The sequence below is a fragment of the Pinus tabuliformis genome, chromosome 7 (assembly GCF_031772625.1).
Source record: "Pinus tabuliformis cultivar Carrire ecotype Pingquan chromosome 7, CPIR1, whole genome shotgun sequence".
Classification (NCBI taxonomy): Eukaryota; Viridiplantae; Streptophyta; class Pinopsida; order Pinales; family Pinaceae; genus Pinus; species Pinus tabuliformis.
In genome coordinates, this window is record NC_142293.1 from 1,359,506,206 (window position 1) to 1,359,515,553 (window position 9,348).

Genomic DNA, 9,348 nt, shown 5'->3' on the forward strand with positions numbered 1-9,348 from the left:
AATGACTCTCGCCATATGAAAGCGATACTCCAACCACTGAGTTAAGTGGGTCATTTATTCTCATAGGTAGAGTTGGATTTATAAACGATTCTAAATCGAAATCGAATTAAATGTATAGACAATGTATGTGTCCCTGGCACAGATCGAACTTATTGGAACGTATTGGATCATAGTATTGGATCATGAAATATCTACCTTGACATAAAGTGATCCATCTGGTTAGTATAGTAGTGTATCACCAAGACTGGCAAGGAAGGGCTATAGCTCAGCAAGGTAGAGCACCTCGTTTACACGTGCGCCAATGGTTTTCGGGAGAGTTTATCGATTCGTCCGATCCACGAAATAGATTCTATGTGAAATAGTCTTACTCTATAAATTTGTTTCTCTGGGGAACAATAGCATGACAAAGATTAAGTTCGATCTGATTCGAATTACGGATCTAATTGTTATGGTCAATCCCAGCTCTGTTCAATGCCAGGCATAATGAGTATAATACGGGGACCTCAAAATATATTCTTTTCGCTCTATGAACTTTTAGGTGTATGAAGTGTCATATTTTACTTTTGGAGCGAGCGATAGAAGAGACTCTATTTGAGTCAATCTATGCCCGAGCAAGGCAGACCTACGTCAAAAAAACCTTTTGAATAACTTTGGGATTGCTTCCGAAGGGTAAGAATTTGGAGCACACGGAGCCCTATTAGTATCTTACCGGAAAGAGGAGAATGGCAGACTAACCGATCTTTCCATCAGTTAATGAAAGAGCCCAATGCGAGAAAATGCATGTTGGGTTCTTGGAACAGTTCAAATTATTTTGATAATAAGAACTTTGATCTGTTCTACCGAGAAGGTCTACGGTTCGAGCCCGTATAGCCCTATACATTCCACTAAGTGATACTATTTATATATATCCCCTCATAGTCCATCCCTATGACTTGGCCTTGAAAAGTCTTTCAAATCATATCAATCTCATGTCCTTATCTAGATCGATGGATGGGAACGTTGGACCAGAGCAGGCATATTAGTATTTTGGATCGATCGAGATTGATCCGATACCAGATGATCAAACCTATAAACTATTTTTATTTTTTTTTATCGCTAGTTCTTTGAAAAATTCGAGAGTTCTCTCGAATATCATATGTTCCAAGCAATCCATAGAGCAGTCAAAGTATCGATTGGACATGTGACTTTTAGCTCCATCCAAACGCAACGCATTCCGTTGGGGTTGAACAAAATTTCCGTTCAATCGAAAATCCCGGATGTATCTATCCCTTTGCTAAATATCGGGGCGAAGATCTTGATCAACTAGGATTCTCTACAATAAGTTATGTGCGGTAAATCGAGCCTATTTTTGAACCATAGAAGTGGCAAGTATGACAGATATTCCGAATACTTGGGCAGAGAAATTCTCTGGAGTTGATCCATCCTAGCTAAAGGCGAACCTTTGGTTCATTCTCTTTCTTCACCTAAGATCATCACATGGTTTTTGAGACCCAAGATTTTCATATTGGGACAAACACTCTTCCTTGCCTCTAGTTCCGTTCTGGTAACATATCACAAAAATGCAATCTACCGGCTATGCATATTAGATCTACATCTGGACCAACGTTTGCTTTAATCTACCCCACTATTTTATAGAATACACATATTTCATGGAATGCGTTCTGGAACAAACAATAGAATAAAGAAGTCTGTTGGGTTGGGACGAAAGAAAGAAACTATTACCCCTTGTCCAGAAATTATGTGGACAGCGACCTAAAAGAAGCTGCTTTCTGCCCCGTTACAAATAAATCTCTACTCGGCAATAGATCTGTCCGAAATGATTTTATATCATTGTGAGATGAGTGGGCTCATCTCATAACGAACTTATATGTGAAAGATTTGATACGTTCCACGGATCGATTGACGCCTACCAATTCTGTTCGCTTGATCTAAACTTTCAAACGAATTAACTGAAAGACAACAATCAAATTTATATTTGATTCATCAAATGTTCACTATCTCCGTCGGTAGATGAGCCTTTAAATTTGTATCTTTGTCCCATAACCTGCATAATAATATAACAAAGAACTTGATTGTATCCTAACCGTGCATGTAAGATAACAAAATTTTCCAGATTGGAAAACCCTATACCTTCTAATACGAGAAGGAAGGATACAAGTTCAAATGGTCTAGATTCATCGAATCTGAATATATGATAAGCGAATAGGGTAGAACTTGTCGACACAGCCACAACCTTGATCATTTTAAACAACGACTCTCCGATCAAATACCCTGCCCAGAGTTGTTCAGATGGACAAGATCTTAGTATCAAGATAAAACATTCAATAAATATCGAGATAGATCTCGATCTATTCCATTTACACCGAACCATTTTAATGGTTATGGCCCGTTCGTTACAACTCGAATAACGTGGGATCTACCGAACCAATCTGCAAAACTGTGTTAGTTGAAAACTAAAATCTAATAGGGAAAAACAATAATTATCGCCCATGAGTGAATAGACAAAGGATCGATACGAAAAAAGAAAGATTCTTCTTTCACGTTCAAAAGAACGGAGGGAAGATGGGATCGTGATATTTCTCCGGGAGAAATACAAAATACTTCATATTTATCACATATTTGATAATAAGCCATACAACTTGTTCGAGAGTTGAGAGTTAGTCATCGATCTTGCTTTGATCCCCTATCAGAGGTCACCGACGACCCACATAAGAACAAACGTTAGCTCATTTTTTATTCTTGGAAGAAATGATTGTAGATAGATAAATTGGTTTTTCCGGGGTGGACGTAGCCAAGTGGACCAAGGCAGTGGATTGTGAATCCACCACGCGCGGGTTCAATTCCCGTCGTTCACCTCATAAAAGAAGATAAAAAACGGACTGGATCCGAATCCGATTTGTTGTCATTTTCATATTTCGGTGAAAATATTTCTATCTATGTAATAGAAATGGACACCCGAGCCTTCTTTCTTCGTGGGAAACATGAGCCCTTTATCGGACTTGAACCGATGACTTACGCCTTACCATGGCGTTACTCTACCGCTGAGTTAAAAGGGCCCCCTCATCATATATGAATGAGTGAGTCTACTATGGTAGATGGACAACAAATTGGATATGGATGATCCATCTATCTTTATAGATATCAAGTTGAGAACATATATTATAGTAGCTCGTAGGGTAAGGATCGCTATACTGGAAACTCCGGGCTGAGCTGATACGAAACGGATGGAGAAAAGTTATGCCTGAGAGCAATTGCTGAAATATGTTTGTATTGCTAGAAGAGCCAAAGGCTCAACGGGTCAGGTCCTATTGCAATTACTTGAAATGCGTTTGGATAATATTCTTTTTCGATTGGGTATGGCTCCCACCATTCCCGGAGCTAGACAATTAGTGAATCATGGACATATCCGGGTCAATGACCATATGGTAGATATACCAAGTTACCCTTGCAAACCTCAAGATGTGATTACTATAAGAGATCAACAAAGATTGAGAGCTAAGAATATGGAGCCATTCCAGTTTATGGCTCTTTTTCTTCCTGGAAGAGGAAGATCTTTCTAAAATGAATTAGAAAGAATTCAATTAGAAGATTAGAGGAGTTGAGCACAAAAAATTCCTTGATAAAGAGAAAGAACAACCTAGAATTTCTAAAACTAGAATGGATAGAATCCTTTCTTCTCTCTCGGAAATAGAAGAGAGAGAATTAAGGAATTTGTTGTGGGGAAAAATGCCTATGCAGGACGATCCTATCCACCTAAGGTGTGACAGTGCCTTAGCAACAAACGAATACAGCTACACTGGTTTCTTCCTTTATGAAATATGAAAGAGGGGAGATCGATAGACTTACCGTTGTCTTCCATTTGTCCCTCGATCTAGATCCTCTTCTCTTTGGATGTTCACAGCTACTTGCCTCCTCGCTTGCTCAAGAGAACAACTACTTGATTCCACGAGATCACAAGAGAACAACTACCTGTGACAAGAGAACAGCTACTTGCGACAAGAGAAGAACATAACACAAAAGCATATATTCATATTCATAAATGATTCAGGATTAGAAGTGAATCAAATACACTAATGCAATCATACAAATACACCAGTATATAGGAGCAAACCAAGATAGCTTTATTGATAAGTAACAGGGTTCAGGAAGAGATAGAACCCATAGGGCTCCAATCCAGCATCTCCTTCCCAGCAGAATGGAATTCCTTCTTCAGCTCCCTTCAAAGCATTAAGCACCCAATGATCCAGTCTCAAACCAACAACAATTCTTTACATTCACAAAATTCCAGCCTCCTCTTCCCATGGAGGAGAGATCTATATATAGATCTTTTGGAGAGAGGATGAGTCAGCTTGAGGCTGGTATGAAGCTGACTAGTGTCCTCTCCCTCTCTCAGTTCTTAAGTCCACTTGGAGGTTCTTGCTTCCACTTGGAGATTTGGAACCTCTTACTCATCACCGGTCGAATTCCCTGATCCAAGTGTCATTTTGGAAGCTTCCTAGGCATTGACACCTTGAGGAATGACTCTGCCACTTGTCCAAACTCGCTCAGTGCAGGTAGCCTTTGCTGGAGTTGACATTCAACGCAGGTAGACAATGGAGCAGTTGACATTCAGCGCAGATGCTCAGTGGAGCAGTTGACATGATCCAGAATTGGCTTGTTTTTGAGTGTTTTCAGGTGGAGAACTTCTGTGAATTGCTGTGGTTAGTTAGCCTTGTTCCTCTAGGGGTAGGAACAACATATTTAGGGACTTTGGATCCCTTAGATTATGGACATTTCATGCTCAATGCTGTAAGGCACAAAAATGTCTATAACAGTTGCCCCCTAAAGTATGAGGCCGTTTATCGGGTGAAATGCTTTATCCAGGAGGGTCCGAAGTTCATCCATCTGCTAGGAGGGGACCTGTAATAAAATACAATACAATACATTATGATTCATACTGCTTTCATGATCTAGCTGAGGCGGGCATTCCCATGCTCAGCTTTATAAATTCATTTTCGTACATAGAACAGACGATCGTCTGATGGTAGACTGATAATTTTGGCGGAATTATCATCCTTTGAGTAGGATGATCATCTGCTGCAATGATGTACATCTCAAATGTCTTTATTTTTCCTGAATATATATCGCAGCCCGGATGGATGAAACTAGATCCGAGGTCTTCAAACTCGTTCGATCTTCACTTTAAGTACAAGTCGATCCATGTGAGAATTGCGCTGAAGTCGAACATGGAAAGACATCGCTTGATTACCGGTCGATGATGTAAACCGTTAACAAGCGCGAGAGGAATCACCGATAATGATAATGACCCTCAAGGTACTGCAGTACAATTCACGTGGTTTGAATAAAGGACTTGGCATCGAAAACCACGCAAAATCTTCTGGTCGAAGGTCATTGATGTATACCTGTCGCCGGAAGTGAGAAACTTGCCATTGAGGCATGCAAGCTTCAAAGTACTGAAGGGGTTGTTCCTAGATCAACTTCTTGGATAATGAGCTGATGTCTACAAGAAGTGATCCGTCAAAGGAGGGCCTTGATGAATCCCACACCAGTGACACGGAACAAAGCTAATGATTTTAATGGAGGTGAAAACGATCTGTGACATATGATTCAGGGTGGCGGTCATGAATGGATGAAGGATAATGTATGGCAGTGGATGGGACCCGGTTGACTCTTTTCTGAACGACTTCTCTTGAACATTTGGTGACACTGATGCGATGGATTGGTAGCATTGCCCCAAATATGGATGGTATGGCGAGACCATGGTGATGTGACCGGTGAATGAGACAACCCAACCCGATTGTGATACGGAGGAAAAGTGTCATGTTCAAGAGCGACCTGCTACCATCAAAGTTCTCTTTAGTTTTTTCCCAATTTTTCCCCAGTCATTGCTGACCAGTACCTCTTTATTTTTGTCAAGCTTGAGGAGGATAACATATGCTTGTTCTATAACCTGCCCTTCGGGCAAGCCCATCGCTATGTTTTAACGAGCCTAGCGATAGGGAAACTCGTTCTCGTCTAAAGACAAGTTTGTCGCTATTTAATGATTTTAACGCGTCTAACGACAAGGATAACTCGGTTCTTTTCATTTTTAGAGAGTCTGAAAAGATACATAAAGTCAACTCCAAAATTCCTTTTTCGTCATCTAATCCCTTAAGTCCGAAAAAGTATAAAACAAAACAGAAGGGATGAGTTTTCGATAGTTTTAACGAGCCGAATAAAACAAGCGCTCGATCTTTTTGTGCAATAATCCCTCAGGTCCAAAAAGATTAAAATCTAGAGGAGGGATAGCACTTCCGGTCGCTTTAACGAGCTGGAAGGCCAGAACTCGGCAATCTTTTCATATTTTACGAGTCAGTTGAAAAGAGCTTAAAGAAGACTCGTCTTTTGAGGAACGAGTGATAAACAGGGATAGCAGCTGATTCCAGGTACAGGTTGGAATTTTCCAATCACGGCAGTGTCACAAGGATGGCTAGGTGAAATCACTCTTCGCAGTTGTTCCTCAAAATGGGTAAACAATCATATGGAGGTGAACGATCGGCCAAATGAAAAGTGGAGGTGGCAGGTGCAAACACGACCAAGGCTTTTATGGCAGATAAGGTTACATACACAATGGTTATTTACCGGTAATGGGTTCATTTTTTAAAGAGCTTGAATGCGCCAAAACACTGCTCAAACTTATGTTTATTTTTTAACGAGCATGAACTATGTGCTAAAACTGCTCGGATCTTGCGTTTATTTTTTAACGAGCATGAACTTTATGCTAAAACTGCTCGATTATACCAGTCATATGATAAGAGTGTCTCATTGGAGATCGCTATTTTTTATGGAGCTTCATCTCACCACTCTTTGCTCCGGATCCTTTCTTTATGCAAGTTCGGAAATGACTAATCCTACGAGTTTAAAGGGTTAGAGGTCCTAAAAATTTAAAAAATAAATAGTTGCCCCTTGCTTGCACTCCAAAAGGTTTGCATGCCCCTAGGTATAAAACAGAATTTCAAGGTTACCTCTACTTCTCTTCCGTCAAAACATTTGTTTTAACGAGAGAGGCTTACCTCTTTCAGGTTACCCAAAGATTGTCTCGTTAATCTTTCAAACAAAACACTTCTCCAGCAATGTCTACCAAAATAGACAAAGGTGGGTGAAAAGTAGTTTATTTCACTCACATAACTTTGACAAAAGAATCTTATTCTAGAACAACCCCTCTTCCTCTACGGACGGGGTATGGACTAGTCATATTCTCCCGCGGAAACCTACCCTATACCCAAAGTTTCCCTGCCGAAGCAGGCCAGGATGCATGCCCCCTGGGTTCTAGTCATATCCTCCCGGATTACTCGCGCTCATCAGGAGGACGGACCGTGGGTTGAGACACTTCTTGCGTGTATAGACCATTTAGGGATGGCACATGACTATTTGCGATGCGTGATCCGGGAAATGAAAGTTGGTCCACGAGCTTGACCACTCTTCCTTCATGCGGAAAACACATTACTCTAAAGAGTGAGGAGACGATGGCCCCCATGCAATATATATAATCTCGTCCAAGGAGTAGGTTATAATCCAAGGGTCCTTGAACGACCATCACGTTCATTTGAACGATCTTCCCTTTCAATGTTATGGGCACATTGGGGAGGATCCCTAAAGGTCGACTAGTTCCTTTATCAAAGCCTGATAGATTTCTCATTTCAGGCAAAAGCGCAGGCGAACCAAGCGCTTTCCAAGCAATAGAGGAAAGGATACTCACAGATGCCCCTTCATCAATAACTGTGCCAGCCAATACCATTCTGTATATTTGGACAATAATTCTGAATGGTATGCTAGCTGGCAAGCGGGGTCTGCCCAGTTGGTTCCAGTCAAAGGACACAACCAGGTTGCTCGGTGGTGGGACCGAGTATACGGCCGGATAGCGCTCTGATGAACTTCCTTCCTGCGATAAAGGAATGGTGGCATTGCCCCCTTGATCATCAGAGTCAGTGCTGATGAAGAGAATCTGGACGGTGTCGTCTTGATTTTCCTCTGTGATGGTGTCATTCGAAGATAGATCCTCTGACGGCAAAACCGGGTCAACTGCCGTTTCAACCTTTAGACATTCGTCAGGTATGGATTCAAATGGTTCATCTTCAATGACAGGTGCTTCGGCTGATCACCTGGGCGGGTCAGTCGGATTCTCAACTAGCGAGGGACTTGGCAAGAGTTTATGATATCCAGGAGGAAGTTGCGCTCGTAAAATTGGGCGATCTTCCAGAACTCTTTTTGCCTCGTCTAAGAAGGGACAATGGTGGATGGCGTGATCGCCTTCACACAGTCTGCAGGGAAATTTAGCTTTCCCGCTCTGTCCTGGGGCTTCACTCCCACTAGTTGACGGTAAGCAATCGACATGGCTATCAGAGGTTGATGCTACCGAATTGTGCAAATGGGGGGACCAGTCTCTTAGTATCCGGGGGATACAGGGACAATCTCTATGGAAATGGTCTCCCTGGCATATGACGCATGGCGATTTAGGCCTTACGAGTACGGTGTGTGGATTTTTGTTAGATGACATTTGTTTGCCCCCAGTCGCCTTAGGCTCCTTCTTCTTCTTTTCTTTCTTCTTCTTCTCCTTCTTCTCCTTAGGAACACGGTTTTTTGATCTACCAGTTCCGTCAAGCGAAGAGGAAGGAGGGGAGGAAGTTGAAGTGGAAGGCTGGGAGGCAACTCTTGTCTGATCTAACTGTTGGCTCGACTGTTCAGGAATGGTGGTATTCTGAACGACATTGGTTGAAAAGAGCCATACTGGTAGGCCAATTGTCAGTCCTGGAAGCGACAATGTGGCCATGTGGGGCGCACCAACATCTCCCCAAGAGGAGAAGGGACTAGGATTTCCACCAAGAGGAATTCCTTGGTTGGTGTGCTCCATCTTTTCAACCTAAAGATCAACGCAGGATAAAAGGGTGATTGTTCCGTTTAAAATAAATTGTTAACGACGCTTTAGACACAACTTGCTTTTTCAGTTTTAAAGAGTCGAGAAAAAGCTAAAGATGACTCTAGTCTCCTTCGATGTTTTAACGAGCCCGAAGTGACAAATGCTCGGATGGACTTTTTCTGTTATAGAGTCTGAAAAAGGCCAAAAGAAACTGCTCTGGAGATCTAGGCAGAGGGTGTGCCAAACTTTTCGCAAAACCACAGAATACTTTTTACGGTACGGGTGGTCGATCTTCGTGAATGCTGTGTTCACTGCATTGCGATCAGTAGGGCGGCCGACACAGCTTCCTAAGGATAAAAGATATATGCCTATAGGGGTCTCCCAATATATACGCGACGGTACGTGGGAGCACAAATCTGTACTAGCGCTACCGTCTCTCAGGAGGAATCACC

General features: G+C 41.9%; 1 non-coding gene across 1 annotated transcript; it reads right to left on the reverse strand.

Annotated features, from left to right (window-relative positions):
* Nucleotides 1–2,984: 2,984 nt before the first annotated feature.
* On the reverse strand, nucleotides 2,985–3,056 carry TRNAT-GGU (transfer RNA threonine (anticodon GGU)). Its single transcript has one exon. It is a non-coding gene; the product is annotated as a tRNA-Thr (tRNA).
* Between the last annotated feature and the right edge of the window lie 6,292 nt (nucleotides 3,057–9,348).